Genomic DNA, 17,085 nt, shown 5'->3' with positions numbered 1-17,085 from the left:
TGAAAGTAAAGCAGTTTAGAACTTAGGACCCCAGACATTCTGCAGAGGGGGAGGGGCAGTGCAGCAGGTACTGGAAGGGGTGGGGGACATTCTGTGAAGGGCTCCAGCCAATAGGAAAGAACTGAGAATCCCTTCCAGCTGGAGGGCAGCAGCGCAGACTGTGTGCACCTCTTCAGGCAACTTTTTTTTTTTTTTTTTTCCTTGGGACGGAGTTTCGCTCTTGTTACCCAGGCTGAAGTGCAATGGCACGATCTCGGCTCACTGCAACCTCTGCCTCCTGGGTTCAGGCAATTCTCCTGCCTCAGCCTCCTGAGTAGCTGGGATTACAGGCACGCGCCACCATGTCCAGCTAATTTTCTTTTTGTATTTTTAGTAGAGACGGGGTTTCACCATGTTGACCGGGACGGTCTCCATATCTTGACCTCGTGATCCACCCGCCTCGACCTCCCAAAGTGCTGGCATTACAGGCGTGAGCACCTGCACCCAGCTAAGAGCACTAATTCCTAACTCCCCCTGTGTTTGGGGCCCAAGGTGGGTTTGCAGTTTGAAGTCTGCTGAGGTGAGCCTCTTCTCTAGGAGATGGGGGCTCCTTCCCTTCATCCACATCCCATTTCTTTTTTTTTTTTTTTTTTTTTTTTTTGTCAGCCAGGCTGGAATGCAGTGACGTGATCTCAGCTCACTGCAACCTCCGCCTTCCGGCTTCAAATGATTCTCCTCCCTCAGCCTCCCAAGAAGCTGGGATCACAGGCATGTGCCACGATGCCCGGCTACATTTTGTAGTTCACTAGTGAGACGAAGTTTCACCATGTTGGCCAGACTGGTCTTGAACTCCTAACCTCAGGCCTTGGCCTCTGAAAGTGCTGGGATTACAGGCGTGAGCCACTATGCCCTGCCCCTCTGGGTCCCATTTCTGAGAGGAGACCCCAGGTCCATCTGGAACATTCCTCAGATCTGAAACTGTCAACAGGCTAATTTAGTCCTTAAAAATCTTACATAATACCAAGCACAGTGGCTCACGCCTGTAATCCCAGCACTATGGGAGGCCAAGATGGGTGGATCACCTGATGTCGGAAGTTGAAGACCAGCCTGGCCAACATGGTGAAACCTCTTTCTACCAAACATACAAAAATTAGCTGGGCGTGGTTGTGTGTGCCTGTAATCCTAGCTACTTGGGAAGCTGAGGCAGGAGAATCGCCTGAACCTGAAGGCAGAGGTTGCAGTGAGCTGAGATTGCGCCACTGCACTCCAGCCTGGGCAACAGAGCAAGACTGCATCTCTAAAAGAAAGAAAGAAAGAAAAAAAAAAAAAAGTAGGAACAGAATGGCAATTTTCCTGCTGATGGGACAATATCCAGACTCAAATGTGGCTACAGAAGCCATCTTCCTCCTAACTGTTGAAAGCAGAGCTCTCCCATCAGAGAAGTAGCTTAGAGCCTGATTTAATTTAATTTAATTTAATTTAATTTTATAGGGACGGGTTTCTCCATGTTGGTTAGGTCGGTCTTGAACTCCCGACCTCAGGTAATCTGCCTACCTCGGCATCACAAAATGCTGGGATTACAGGTGTGCGCTACCATGCCTGGCCTTATTTAATTTTATTTTTTTATTTTATTATATTTTTTTAAATAAATTTTTTAGGGGCTTTCCGGCAAAAAAACAGAAAGGCTGCTAGACAAATTCTAAAAGAGCTGTAACACTTTTTATTTTATTTTGAGACAGAATCTCACTCTGTCCCCCAGGCTGGAGTGCAGTGGTGCAATCTCGGCTCACTGCAACCTCCGCCTCCCTGGTTCAAGGCATTCTCCTGCCTCAGCCTCCCGAGTAGCAGGGTCTACAGGTGCCCGCCACCACGCCTGGCTAATTTTCCTACTTTTAGTAGAGACGGGGTTTCACCATGTTGGCCAGGCTGGTCTCGAACTCTTGAGCTCGTGATCCGCCCACCACGGCCTCCCAAGGTGCTGGGATGACAGGCATGAGCCACGGCGCGGCCAGACCCTCCGGTTTAACGGTATGAGAGGGGAATGAAGGGGATGGCAGAGGACTGGCGATGTGTGTTATGAAGAGGATTTCTGTTTCCACTAGGTGGTGCTGTTGGCTTAGGAATACCACGCGCTGGTCAGAGCATGAGCAAGTTTAGGTGAAATGACCGGGACGCAGGTGGAGTGGTTTTAAGGAGCAGAGTTGATTAGGCCAGAAAGAAGGAGGGGAGAAGAAAAGAGCTCCTGGCTACAGAGGCATAGGGGGATTCTGATAACGAGAAACCCTGTCCAGGTGCGCTGCCTCACGCCTGTCATCCCAGCACTTTGGGATGCTGAGGTGGGTAGATCACCCGAGGTCACGAGTTCAAGACCAGCCTGGCCAACATGGTGCAAAACCTCGTTTCTACTAAAAATACAAAAAAAAAATATAGCCTGGTGTGGTGGTGTGCACCTGTAATCCCAGCTACTTGGGAGGCTGAGACAGGAGGATCGCTGGAACCCAAGATCGTGCCACTGCACTCCAGCCTGGGCAACACAGCGAGACGTCATCTCAAAACAGAACAAAACACAAAAACGTGTTTTCCATGTTTTTTTTTTTTTTTTGAGACAGAGTCTCACTCCATCACCAGGCGCCAGGCTGGAGTACAGTGGTGTGACCTTGGCTCACTGAAACTTCCGCCTCCCGGGTTCAAGCAATTCTGCCTCAGCCTCCTGAGTAGCTGGGAAAACAGGTGCTCACCACCAGGCCCAGCTAAGTTTTTTGTATTTTCACTAGAGACGGGGTTTCACCATGTTGGCCAGGCTGGTCTTGACCTCTTGACCTCGTGATCCGCCCGCCTCGGCCTCGCAGAGTGCTGGGATTACAGGCGTGAGGCACCGTGCCTGGCCTTGTTTCCTTGTTTTATAAGCCTGGGAACCTTCATCAGAGAGATTTCCCACACCAGGGCTCGATACCCCAACAGATGGAGGCGGAGCCCCTGTGGGGGCCAGGCTGGGAGGTGCAGGACCTGGGCCCCCCCAGGCAGTGCGTTACGTGGCTCTGACACACCCAGAACTTAGGCCCCCGTGCCTGGTAGACCCCACAGCTGGGAGACCCCACGGAATCACCTGTGGGGACCTTTTCACTGTCCTAGGCTGGAGGGTTTAACGTATGATCTCAGGGTGGGGGCTCCCCAGAAGGCAAGAGACATGCTGCAGTCACCCCAGGAAAGAGGCTTTGTGAACTCCTTGTTGGGGTGGGGATTGCCCTGGGTGGCTCTGGACCTCCTGTTTCTCTCTCTCTCTCTCTCTCTCTCTCTGTCTGTCTGTCTGTCTCTCTCTCTTTCTCTCTCTCCCTCTCTCTCCTCTCTCTCTCTTTCGGTTCCATATGCATGGAAAGAAAGAGAACTCTTCTGCTACACTGTTGGGTTCTGCAACCGGGACCCTGCAAATTAAACTGTGGGAAGGAAAAAAGAATTCCTCCTCAAAGTTTTGTTTCTTGTTTAGGAAAGATTCATAAATGTTAGGAATAACCGTTTTAAACACTTCCTTCAAAAGCCTTCTTGCCTTTTTACTAGAAGCCCTATCCTAAGTAGCTGTTAGACATGCCGTGCTCACAGGCACGTAGTACATTCTATGTCCTTGTATTTTAACGGAGATATCTGTGCTGGACGTGCTCACAGGCATGTCCCTGCTCTGCATGGCTTTCACCTGTTTAGAAAAGTCTTAAGTTATCAGCCAGTCGGGTTTTAGTTTAGATGGTGAGGTCTGGCTCCAGCCAACGGAGATGAGACACAGCAGTAAGGACGACCCCAAATGTGTCAGGGAGAGATGTGTATGTTTTCCTTTGTTCATTGTACTCTTCGTGCCACAATGGCTAGTGGGAGTACCCTTTCTGCAGGAACTTAGCTAATTTTTGCATTTTTAGTAGAGATGGGGTTTCAACATGTTGGCCAGGCTGGTCTTGAACTCCTAGCTTCGTGATCCGCCCGCCTCGGCCTCCCAAAGTGCTAGGATGACAGACAGGAGCCACTGTGCCTGCCAACAGCACAAATTTCACCACGGAAAACCTCTTTTCCTCTTCTTCTTCCTCAGGTTGCTTCCCAGGGTTCACCTCTGATGGTCGGTCAGGCGAGTGCTTCCAGCAGCTTCTCAGGCCTGCGCTGCAGAAATGCGAATGAGGACTGGATGTCGGCACTGTGTCCCCAGCTCTGGGATGTGCCCCTCCACCACCTCTCCATCCCAGGTGAGGGTGGGAGGGGCAGGGGCTATTGCCCCTGTGTTCCCCAGTGGAGGTGCCAGCTGTAGGAGCAATCCTGGGTGTAGGGAAATCCCACAAAGCCCGCTGATGCGGACACACATATATGCACAGTGCACACGTGCGCGTATACATACACACATAGGCATGGGTGTGCACACACATACACACGTGCACACAGGTACTCACATGTATACACGCACACACGCAGGTATGCACACACATGCACATGTGCACATATGTACATGCACACGTATACACACACAGACACAGGCTCATGTGCATAGAAGAATGCACACATGAGCACACATGTATACACATGTATATACACACAGATAGGTGTGCACATATGCACACATATATATACACATACACATATGCACATAGGCATGAGTATCCGAACACATGCATGCAAGTACACGCACATATGCATGCCTGTGCTCATGTACATATGCACACACACAAGTATGCACACATGCTCATAAGTACACAAGCACACACATGTACATGTGCATCGAATGAGCACATATGTATACACATGTATGTACTCACATGTATATCCACACAGGTACACATGCACACATGTATACACACAGGCACACATAAACAGGTACACGTACACATACACACATTTATACATAGCATGCACAGGCACACATAGGTATGCACAAACATGCACATGTGCACATAGGCACACGCCCACACATGCATATACACACATGCCCACGCATATACACACATACACGTGTGTACTGTGTGGGTCTGTTCTCACGCTGCTAATAAAGGCATACCTGCAGCCAGGCATGGTGGATCCCAGCCTGTCATCCCAGCACTTTGGGAGGCTGAGGCGGGTGGATCACCTGAGGTCAGGAGTTTGAGACCAGCCTGATCAACGTGGAGAAACCCCATCTCTACTAAAAACACAAAATTAACTAGGCGTGGTGGCCCATGCCTGTAATCCCAGCTACTCGGGAGACTGAGGCAGGAGAATCACTTCAACCCGGGAGGCGGAGGTTGTGATGAGCCAAGATTGCCCCATTGCACTCCAGCCTGGTCAACAAGAGCAAAACTCCATCTCAAAATAATAATTCCTTATTCTCGCATTGCCACCCCAGTCTCAGTCAACCACAAATCCACATTGTGTCACTGTGGATTTCTCTGTTCTCCACATTTTATGTTAATGTAATCTTAGGATATGTGGTCTTTCATATCTGGCTTATTAACATCCTCAGGGTTCATCCACGTTGCAGCCTATGTCAGAGCCTCGTTCCTTTTTCATGGCTGAGTAATGTTCCACAGCACGAGGGGACAACACTGTTTATCTACTCATCCGTCAACAGACACCTGGACTGTTTCCACGTTTTCCCTACAGCTGAAGGTGTGGTCCATCTGTGCAATGTTTACGCTGGGGGCTTTAACCATAGGCATTGAGGGTCAGAAATTAAAAATACATTCAGGCCCGGCGCGGTGGCTCACACCTCTAATCCCCGCACTTTGGGAGGCTGAGGCGGGAGGATCACTTGAGCCCAGGAGTTTGAGACCAGCCTGGGCAACATAGTGAGACTCTATCTCTGCGAATATACTTGTATGTATTTATATGTATATATTTATAGGTGTGTTTATGTATATATATTTACATATGTTATTTACATATAATTATATATGTATCTTATATGTTTATATATGTATATTTGCATGTTATATGCCGATAGCATGCATATTTATATACACGTTTACATATTATATGTATATATGTTCCCACATTCACGTACATATATTTGTATGTTATATGTACATGTATTCATATATATTTATGTTACGTATACATATATTCAAATATATTTATATACATATATTTAACATACGTTTATATGTATTTAAATGTATATATATATTTAAGAAATAACACCTATGTTTCACAGGCAGGAAATGGAGGTGCCCAGCCCTTGGTCAGACTGCACAAAGGTCCCCCTAAAGGTCTGTGTTTCCTGCGGCCACCGTAACCAGTGACCACACATTATGAGGCCACAAACGACCGAAATTTACTCTCTCCCACCTCTGGATACAGGAGTCTGACATCAAGTTGTGGGCAGGACCACACCCCCTCCTGAGGCTCTGGTGGGAGGCTGCTCCCCTCCTCTCACAGCTCCTGGGGGCTCCAGGTGTCCTGGGCTCGTGGCCCCATCACTCCAGCTCTGCGTCCATCTTCATGAGGTCTTCTCTGTGTCTCTGTTTCCTCCTGTTTTTTTTTTTTTTTGAGACAGAGTTTTGCTCTGTCACCCAGGTTGCAGTGCAATGGTGCGATCTCAGCTCCCTGCGACCACCCCGTCCTGGGTTCAAGTGATTCTCCTGCCTCAGCCCCCTGAGTAGCTGGGACTGCAGGCACCCGCCACCACGTCCAGCGAATTTTTGTACTTTTAATAGAGATGGGGTTTCACCATGTTGGTCAGGATGGTCTCAATCTCTCGACCTTGTGATCCACCTGCCTCGGTCTCCCAGAGTGCTGGGATTACAGGTGTGAGCCACCGCGCCCAGGCTGTCTGTCTCTGGATTTGTGACGTGCCCTACTCAAGCATGACCTCACTTGAACTTAATGACATCCCAGGAGACCCTGTTTCCATACAGGTCTTGTCCTGAGGTTCCAGTAGACGTGAGTTTCTGGGGACAGCATCCACCCAGCCCCGCCATGCCTGTGCCTGCGCTGTAAACATGATGCTGAGGGATGCACAGCGGGTGGCGGGGATGGGGCCGATGGGTGACGTGCCTGCGTGTGCTCTGCCCGCAGGGAGCTACGACACCATGACGTAGTGACTCAACAAGAAGTCACCCATTTCCCAGGAGGAGTCCCGGCTGCTTCAGCTGCTCAACAAGGCGTTCCCCTGCATCACGCGCACCGTGGTGCTGAAATGGTCCGTCACCCAGGTAGGCTCTGCACCCCATGATGCTGATGTGCTCCCTGTCCCAGGTAGGGACTGAGTGATGCTGACATGGCCCCTCTCCCAGATAGGGTATGAGTGATGCTGACACAGTCCCTCTCCCAGGTAGGATGTGAGTGATGCTGAGATGCTCCCTCTCCCAGGTAGGGTGTAAGTGATGCTGATATGATCCCTGCCCCACGTAGAGTGTCAGTGATGCTTAGATGCTCCCTGTCACAGGTAGGGTGTCAGTGATGCTGAGATGCTCCCTGACCCAGGTAGGATGTCAGTGATGCTGAGATGCTCCCTGATCCAGGTAGGGACTGAGTGATGCTGACACAGTCCCTGTCCCAGGTAGGGTGTGAGTGATGCTGAGATGCTCCCTCTCCCAGGTAGGGTGTCAGTGATGCTGATATGATCCATGTCCCAGGTAGGGTGTCAGTGATGCTGAGATGCTCCCTGTCCCACGTAGGGTGTCAGTGATGCTGAGATGCTCCCTGTCCCAGGTAGGATGTCAGTGATGCTGAGATGCTCCCTGAACCAGGTAGGGAGTGAGTGATGCTGACATAGTCCCTCTCCCAGGTAGGGTGTGAGTGATATTGAGATACCTCCCTGTCCCAGGAAAGGACTGAGTGATGCTGCCACAGTCCCTCTCCCAGGTAGGGTGTGAGTAATGCTGAGATGGTCCCTGTCCCAGGTAGGGTGTGAGTGATATTGAGATGCTCCTTGTCCCAGGTAGGGTGTCCGTGATGCTGAGATTCTCCCTGTCCCAGGTAGTGTGTCAGTGATGCTGAGATTCTCCCTGTCCCAGGTAGTGTGTCAGTGATGCTGAGATGCTCCCTGTCCCAGGTAGGATGTCAGTGATGCTGAGATGCTCCCTGAACCAGGTAGGGAGTGAGTGATGCTGACATAGTCCCTCTCCCAGGTAGGGTGTGAGTGATATTGAGATACCTCCCTGTCCCAGGAAAGGACTGAGTGATGCTGCCACAGTCCCTCTCCCAGGTAGGGTGTGAGTAATGCTGAGATGGTCCCTGTCCCAGGTAGGGTGTGAGTGATATTGAGATGCTCCTTGTCCCAGGTAGGGTGTCCGTGATGCTGAGATTCTCCCTGTCCCAGGTAGTGTGTCAGTGATGCTGAGATTCTCCCTGTCCCAGGTAGTGTGTCAGTGATGCTGAGATGCTCCCTGTCCCAGGTAGGGTGTCAGTGATGCTGAGATGCTCCCTGACCCAGGTCGGGACTTTGTGATGCTGACATAGTCCGTCTCCCAGGTAGGGTGTGAGTGATATTGAGATACTCCCTGTCCCAAGAAGGGACTGAGTGATGCTGCCACAGTCCCTGTCCCAGGTAGGGTGTGAGTAATGCTGAGATGGTCCCTGTCCCAGGTAGGGTGTGAGTGATATTGAGATGCTCCTTGTCCCAGGTAGGGTGTCAGTGATGCTGAGATGCTCCCTGTCCCACGTAGGGTGTCAGTGATGCTGAGATTCTCCCTGTCCCAGGTAGTGTGTCAGTGATTCTTAGATGCTCCCTGCCCCACATAGGGTGTCAGTGATGCTGACATGGTCCCTCTCCCAGGTAGGGTGTCAGTGATGCTGACATGGTCCCTCTCCCATGTAGGGTGTCACTGATACTGAGGTGTTCCCTGTCCCAGGTAGGGACTGAGTGATGCTGACATGGTTCCTCTCCCAGGTAGGGTGCCAGTGATACTGAGATGCTCCCTCTCACAGGTAGGGTGTGAGTGATGCTGAGATGCTCCCTGCCCCAGGTAGGGTGTCAGTGGTGCTGAGATGCTCCCTGTCCCAGGTAGGGTGTCAGTGATACTGACATGGTCCTTCTCCCAGGTAGGGTGTGAGTGACGCTGACATGGTTTCTGTCCCAAGTGTGGACTGAGTGATGCTGAGATGCTCACTCTCCCACGAAGGGTGTTAGTGACGCTGATATGCGTAGGATGTGAGTGATGCTGACGTGGTCCCTCTTCCAGGTAGGGTGTGAGTCGTGCTGACATGGTCCCACTCCCAGGTAGGGTGTTAGTGATGCTGTGATGCTCCCTGTCCCAGGTCGGGACTGAGTGATGCTGACATGGTCCCTCTCCCAGGTCGGGTGTGAGTCATGCTGACATGGTCCCTGTCCCAGGTAGGGTGTTAGTGATGCTGTGATGCTCCCTGTCCCAGGTCGGGACTGAGTGATGCTGACATGGTCCCTCTCCCAGGTAGGGTGTGAGTCATGCTGTCATGGTCTCTCTTCCAGGTAGGGTGTCAGTGATGCTGACATGGTCCCTCTCCCAGGTAGGGTGTGAGTGTTGCTGATATTGTCATTACCCAGGTAGGGTCTGCAGCCCGTGATGCCGAAATGCTCCGTCACTCAGGTAAGGTCTGAGTGAGTCCCCAGGAGCTCCGGAGGCAGAGTGTGGCTGCACATTTGCAGGGAGACAGGATTAAACACAGAACCTCTGCCCACCCAGAGCCCCCTCCCCAAAGGAAGAAGAGTGGGTCATCATGTTGCTACGTTGTATTATGTTAAGTTGTTTTCGAGATGGAATTTCGCTCTGTGGCCCAGGCTGGAGTGTAGTGGCTCGATCTCGGCTCACTGCAACCTCCGCCTCCTGGGTTCAAGCAGTTATGTGCCTCAGCCTCCCAAGTAGCCTGGATTGCAGGCGTGCACCACCACACCCAGCTGATTTTTGTATTTTTTAGTAGAGACAGAGTTTCACCATCTTGCCCAGGCTGGTCTCGAAATCCTGACCTCATGATCCACCAACCTCAGCCTCCCAAAGGTCCTGGGATTACAGACATGAGCCATGGCACCTGGCCTCTTTTCTTTCTTGCATTTTTATTTGTTTATTTATTTTTCTTCTGAGATGGAATATTGCTCCGTTCCCCAGGCGGGAGTGCAATGGCACGATCTCAGCTCACTGTAACCTCCGCCTCCCAGGTTCAAGTGGTTCTCTCCTACGTCAGCCTCCTGAGTAGCTGGGACTACAGGTGCCCACCACCATGCCCACCTAGCATTCTTTTGGTATTTTTAGTAGAGATTGGGTTTTAGCATGTTGGCAAGGCTGATTTTGAACTCCTGACCTCATGTGATCCACCCGCCTCGTCCTCCCAAAGTGCCAGGATTACAGATGTGAGCCACTGCACCCAGCCTGCATTTATTTTCTTGGGAATATGGCCTTGTTCTGTCATCCAGGCTGGAGTACATGGTGCGATCAGAGCTCACTGCAGCCTCCACCTTCCCAGTTGACACGATCCTCCTGCCTCAGCCTCCTGAGTAGCTGGGATTATGGGCATGTGCCATCATGCCTGGCTACCTTTCTTTAATTTTTAAATTTTTTTTTTTATACAGACGGAGTTTTGCTATGTTGCCCAGGCTGGTCTCGAACTCCTGACCTCAGGTGATCCTCCAACCTCGGCCTCCCAAAGTGCTGGGATTACAGGCGTGAGTCATGGTACCCGGCCTGTTTTGGCTTTTTAAATTAATATTTTGTGTAGAGGATATAGCACGACACTGTTTCAACTTTTTTGTTTCTTTTGGAGACGGAGTCTCTCTCTGTCTGTAGGCTGGAGTGCCATTGCTCGCTACAGCCTCCGCCTCCTGGGTTCAAGTGATTCTCCTGCCTCAGCCTCCCGAGTATCTGGAATTACAGGCATCCACCACCACACGTGGTTGTTTTTTGTATTTTTGTAGAGACGGGGTTTCTTCATGTTGGCCAGGCTGGTCTTGAACTTCTGACCTCGTGATCCACCCACCTCGGCCTCCCAAAGTGCTGGGATTACAGGCCTGAGCCATCGCACCCAGCCCCTCTTTCACCTTTTTATGTTAATAATTTTGCCACTCCTAGCCACGCATGGAGGTTCATGTCTGTAATCCCAGTACTTTGGGAGGCCGAGGCAGGTGGATCACCTAGGTCAGAAGTTCGAGACCAGCCTGACCAACACGGCGAAACCCCATCTCTATTAAAAATAGAAAAATTAGCCAGGCGTGGTGGCAGGTGCCTGTAATCCCAGCTACTCGGGAGGGTGAGGCAGGAGAATCGCTTGAACCTGGAGGGTGGAGGTTGCAGGGAGCCAAGATCATGCCACTGCAATCCAGCCTGGATGAGAGAGCGAGACTCCATCTGAAGAAAATAAAAGAAACCAGCCTGTGCAACATGTGACAGCCCCTCTGCCCACAGGTGCTGGACATCACGGAGCAGCTGGATGCCGGCGTGCGATACTTAGACTTGCAGATTGCCCTCATGCTGGACGGCTCTGAGAAGAACCTGCAGTTTGTTCACATGGTATACACCATGGCACTGGTGGAGGTACGACCAGGCTGGGGGGATGCCCGGGTAGCGCTCAGGAGGTGGCCGGCCTCCCATGGGGAACCAGACTGCCATGGGGACAGGAGGTTCCTGACCTTTAGTGGGATGACGATGTCAGCTTCAGGGCCAGACAAGAGACCAGGAGTTGCTGACGTCTGCTGATCTGTTAGGAGCACTTACATTTTTTTCTTTTGGAGATGGAGTGTCGCTCTGTCACCCAGGCTGGAGTGCAGTGGCTCAATCTCGGCTCACTTCAACCTCCACCCACCAGGTTCAAACGATTCTCCTGCTTCACCCTCCCAAGTACCCGGGATTACAGGCACCCACCACCACACCCGGCTAATTTTCATATTTTTAGTAGAGATGGGGTTTCACCAGGTTGGCCAGGCTGGTCTCGAACTCTTGACCTCAGGTGATCCGCCTGCCTCAGCCTCTCAAAATGCTGGGATTACAGGCGTGAGCCACCACACCTGGCATTCGGGGGGTTCTTGACCGATGTGAATTTCTTCATTTCTTTTTGTTTTCCTTCTACTTTTTTGAGACAGAGTCTTGCTCTGTCGCCCAGGCTGCAGTACAGTGGCGCAATCTCAGCTCACTGCAACGTCTTCCTTCCTCTTCAAGCAATTCTCCTGCCTCAGCCTCTGGAGTAGCTGGGATTATAAGCATGCACCACCACGCCGGGCTAATTTTTTGTATTTTTAGTAGAGATGGGTTTTTACGGTATTAGCCAGGATGGTCTTGATCTCCTGACCTCGTGATCCATCCACGTTGGCCTCCCAAAGTCCTAGGATTATAGGCGTGAGCCACTGTACCTGGCTTACGGGGACTTCTGCACCAATGTGCGTTTCTGAGCTTGCTTGGGTTTCTCCTTGCATTTTTCACCAGTTACTTTGGCTACCTCTCGTCCCCCGGGCTTTGTCAGGCTGTCTGCACTTTTTTTTTTGAGACGGAGTCTTGCTCTGTTGCCCAGGCTGGAAAGCAATTGCACCATCTCGGCTCACTGCAACCTCCGCCTCCCGGGTTCAAGCGATTCTTCCGCCTCAGCCTCCCGAGTAGCTGGGATTACAGGTGCCCGCCATCATGCCCAGCTAATTTTTGTATTTTTAATAGAGATGGGGTTTCTCCAGCTTGACCCAGCTGGTCTCAAACTGCTAAGCTCAGGGGATCTGCCCGCCTCGGCCTCCCAAAGTGCCAGGATGACAGGCGTGAGCGTCCGTGTCCAGCCCTCTCGGTCTTTTGCACAACGGAGTCAGTTATCTCCCTGACCCCAGTCCAGGCTTTTTTCAATGTGTTCTGTTCCTGGATGCCAGAGGGGCTTCTAAAATCTGAACGTGAGAAGTCACTGTCCTAAGGCCTGCCTGTGGCTCCCTGTGACACCATGGCAGGCACCCAGAGGCCTCGGTGCAAAGGCATTGTCCCACACCATCCCCCTCACTTACTCTGCACCTGCTGTATCTGACTCATTCCCTGGAGTTTCCAGACATCACAAGTCTGCCTGTGAAGTGGCTTCCGGTCGAGGTGTGCACAGACAAGTGGACATTTGTGCAGAAACACAGACATGCCTGCACACACACACACGTGCATATAGACAGGTGTGTGTGCAGAGACACACGCATGAAGACAGACACACATGTGCACACAGAATCGGGCAGAGAGACCAGGAGCTGAGGCTCACACCTGTGATCCCAGCACTGTGGGAGGCTGAGGCAGGTGGATCACCCCAGGGTGGGAGTTGAAGACCAGCCTGGCCAACATGGCGAAACCCCGTCTCTACTGAAAATACAAAAATTAGCCGGGTGGTGTGGCGCGCACCTGTAGTCCCAGCTACTTGGGAGGCTGAGGCAGGAGAATAGTTTGAACCTGGCGGGGGGAGGTTGCAGTGAGTGGAGATGGCGCCATTGCACTCGAGCCTTGGCGACAGAGCGGGACTCCATCTCAAAAAAAAAATGTGCAAAGACACCCACACAGACACACACATATTCATGCACACACACGTACATGCACACATGTGCACACATCCACATGCTTGCTTTTTTTGAGACAGGGTCTTGCTCTGTCACCCAGGCTGGCATAGGGTGGTGTAATGGTAGCTCACTGCAGCCTCAGCCTCCTGGGCTGAAGCAACCTGCCTGCCTCAGCCTCCTGAGTAGCTGGGACTGCAGGCACACACCACCACACTGGGCTCGTTTTCCAGGTTTTTGTAGAGATGGGCTCTTCTCATGTTGCCCAGGCGGGTCTTGAGCTCCTGGGCTCATGCAGTCCTCCCACCTCTGGCCTCCCACAGTCCTCCCGCCTTGGCCTCCCACAGTGCTGGGATTGTAGGTGTGACCACTAGCACCCAGACCAGCTCCCCCTTTCTCCACTTGCTCTGCCCCCTACGCTGGCCCCTTCCTGCCCTGCCCACCTCCTCCTTCCCCCCCAGAACTTGGTAGGGTTCCTGGACTTTTTGTTTTTTTGAGACAGTCTTTCTCTTTTGCCAGGCTGGGGTGCAATGGCGCCATCTCGGCTCACTGCAGCCTCCGCCTCCCACTTCAAGAGATTCTCCTGCGTCAGCCTCCCAAGTAGCTGGGATTACAGGCACCAGCCACCACGCCCGGCTAATTTTTGTATTTTCAGTAGAGACGGGGTTTCACCATGTTGGCCAGGCTGGTCTCGAACTCCTGACCTCAAGCGATTCGCCTGCCTGGGCCTCCCAAAGTGCTGGGATGACAGGCATGAGCCACTGAGCCGGGCTGAGTTGGCTCACTGCAGCCTCCTGTCTGCAGGAGGATCCACCTGTCTAAGCTTACCAACTACCTCTAGCTTGGACTAGAGGTGTGAACCACCACACCTAATTCTTTAATTCTTCTTTTTTGTAGCCATGTTGCCCAGGCTCTTTTCAAACTCTTGGACTGAAGCCAATTCTCTGGGATCGGCCTCAGCCTCCTCGCAAAGCACTGGGACTGCCACTGTTCTGGCCTCATCTTTTCTCCTTTTTTGAGACAGAGTTTTGCTCTTTTGCCCAAGCTGGAGTGCAGTGGCTTGATCTCGGCTCACTGCAACCTCCGCCTCGTGGGTTCAAGCGATTCTCCTGCCTCGGCCTGCTGAGTAGCTGGGATTACAGGTGCATACCACCATGCCCGGCTAATTTTTGTATTTTTAGTAGAGACAGAGGTTTTGCCGTGTTGGCCAGGATGGTCTTGAACTCCTGACCTTAGGTGATCTGTCCCCCCTCGGCCTCCTGAAGTGCCGGGATTACAGCTATGCTATGAGCCAACGTGCCTGGCCGACATGGCTGGCTGCAGCCTCCACCTCCCAGGTTCAAGCAATTCTCTTGACTCAGCCTCCCAAGTAGCTGGGATTACAGGCGCCCACCACCACACCCAGCTAATTTTTTTGTACGTTTTTAGCATAGACGGGGTTTCGCCATGTTGGCCAGGCTGGTCTTGAACTCCTGACCTCAGGGGATCCGCCCGCCTTGGCCTCCCAAAGCGCTGGAATGACAGGTGTGACCCACAGAGCCCAGCCTTCCCCGAGCTGTGGGACTCATGAAGGACTCTGCCCCGCCCCCTCCCTCCCCGCAGGACACGCTCCCGGAGATCTCAGAGTGGCTGGAGCGGCACCCTCGTGAGGTGGTCATCCTGGCCTGCAGGAACTTCGAGGGGCTGAGTGAGGACCTGCACGAGTACCTGATCTCCTGCATCAAGACCATCTTTGGGGAGATGCTGTGTCCCCGCGGGGTGAGTGACGAGGGAGAAGGATGGCCACAGGTCTCTCCCAGGGCTGGGGGATCCTCACCCTCACCCTGCATTTGCTTACCTGGTACCCCCGGGTGTGGCTGCTGCCGTGATCCCTGCAGCAGGTGGAGTTTGGAACAACAGCAGCTCCCGGCTCTCCTGCAGGCCGACCTGGAGCTGGGGGTGGCTCCTCGTGAGAACTGCTTCCTGTGATGGGTTTAGAAATCTGCATAGCAGAGCCGGACGTGGGGGCTCACACCTGTAATCCCAGCACTTTGGGAGGCCGAGGCGGGCGGATCACAAGGTCAGGAGTTCGAGACCAGCCTGGTCAATACGGTGAAACCCTGTCTCTAAAAATACAAAAATTAGCCGGGCTTGGTGGCGGGCACCTGTAATCCCAGCTACTTGGGAGGCTGAGGCAGGAGAATTGCTTGAACCTGGGAGGCAGAGGTTGCAGTGAGCTGAGATTGTGCCGCTGCACTCCAGCCTGGGCGACAGAGTGAGACTCCGTCTCAAGAAAAATCAACAAAAAATTAGGCTGGGCGCAGTGGGTCACGCCTGTCATCCCAGCACTTTGGGAGGCTGAGGCAGGTGGATCACCTGAAGTCAGGAGTTCGAGACCAGCCTGGCCAACGTGATGAAACTCTGCCTCTACTAAAAATACAACAATTGGTCTGGCGTGGTGGCGAGTGCCTGTAGTCGTAGCTACTTGGGAGGCTGAGGCAGGAGAATCGCTTGAACCCGGGAGGCAGAGGTTGCAGTGAGCTGAGGTTGTGCCACTGCACTCCAGCTTGGGTGACAGAGCGAGACTCCATCTCAAAATACAACAAAACAGGGGGTTAGTGGAGGGATAACAGGGGGTGGGGGGATTGGGGAGGGATAGCATTAGGAGATACCACGCCATGTGTGTACCTATGTAACAATCCTGCAAGATGTGCACATGTATCCCAGAACTTAAAATAAAATTAAAAACAAAAAGGAAAAATGGCGCGGCGTGGCCAAAAGGGATTTGTGAGCAGCATCTTCCTGGCTCCATGAGCACCCCCATCAGGGTCTGTGTTATTTTACCCGGGTTGCAGGCACCCGGGAGCCCAGACAGCAGCCTCAGAAGGGCTGAGACGTGAGCTGACCAGCTCCCGCTCTGCAGGCTGCAGGCCACGGTCACCACGTCCTGAAGGCACCCAGAGAGGGTGCCCCGGCCTCCCTACAGGTCTGTTCATGGCTACATGTGTTCCCCCAACCCCCTTGTAAAAAGGTTTTAAATTTTTAAATTTTTTATTTATTTATTTAATTATATATATACATTTTTGAGATGGTGTTTCCCTCTGTCACCAAGGCTGGAGTGCAGTGGCGCAATCTCGGCTCACCGCAACCTCTGCCTCCCAGATTCAAGCGATTCTCCTGCCTCAGCCTCCACAGTAACTGGGATTACGGGCACCTGCCACTGGGCCTGACTAGTTTTTTGTATTTTTAGTAGAGACGAGCTTTCATCATTTTGGCCGCGCTGGTCTTGACCTCCTGACCTTGTGACCCACCTGCCTCAGCCTCCTAAAGTGCTGGGATTACAGGTGTGAGCCACTGCACCCGGCCACAAATTGACTTTTTGAGACCGAGTCTTCCTCTGTCACCCAGGCTGGAGTGCAGTGGTGTGATCTGGGCTCACTGCACCCTCCGCCTCCCAGGTGCAAACGACTCTCCTTCCTCAGCCTCCTGAGTAGCTGGGACCACAGGCACCAAATACCATGCCGGGCCAGTTTTTTTGTTTTGTTTTGTTTTGTTTTGTTTTGTTTTTCATTTTTAGTAGAGACGAGGTTTCATCGCGTTCGTCAGATGGGTCTGGAACTCTTGAAGTGAGGCCTGTCCTCCCACTGTGTCATGCTGTGAGATTCACACCTGGACCCAGGGCCTGTCCTCCCACTGTGTCCTGGTGTGATGTGGGACCC

The 17,085-nt window shown here is 52.3% G+C and overlaps 1 non-coding gene and 1 pseudogene across 1 annotated transcript; one reads left to right on the top strand and one right to left on the bottom strand.

The window, feature by feature from the left end:
- Window positions 1-1,635: 1,635 nt before the first annotated feature.
- On the bottom strand, window positions 1,636-1,698 carry LOC135273154 (U7 small nuclear RNA). The gene has a single exon (XR_010340986.1). It is a non-coding gene; the product is annotated as a U7 small nuclear RNA (small nuclear RNA).
- Window positions 1,699-4,075: 2,377 nt separating this feature from the next.
- Window positions 4,076-15,393, top strand: LOC135273133 (PI-PLC X domain-containing protein 1-like; annotated as a pseudogene).
- The last annotated feature ends 1,692 nt before the right edge of the window (window positions 15,394-17,085 follow it).

The sequence above is a fragment of the Aotus nancymaae genome, unplaced genomic scaffold (assembly GCF_030222135.1).
Source record: "Aotus nancymaae isolate 86718 unplaced genomic scaffold, 86718_ANA_hifiasm-v0.15.2.pri h1tg000286l, whole genome shotgun sequence".
Taxonomy (NCBI): Eukaryota; Metazoa; Chordata; class Mammalia; order Primates; family Aotidae; genus Aotus; species Aotus nancymaae.
This window is presented reverse-complemented; position numbering and strand designations above follow the sequence as displayed.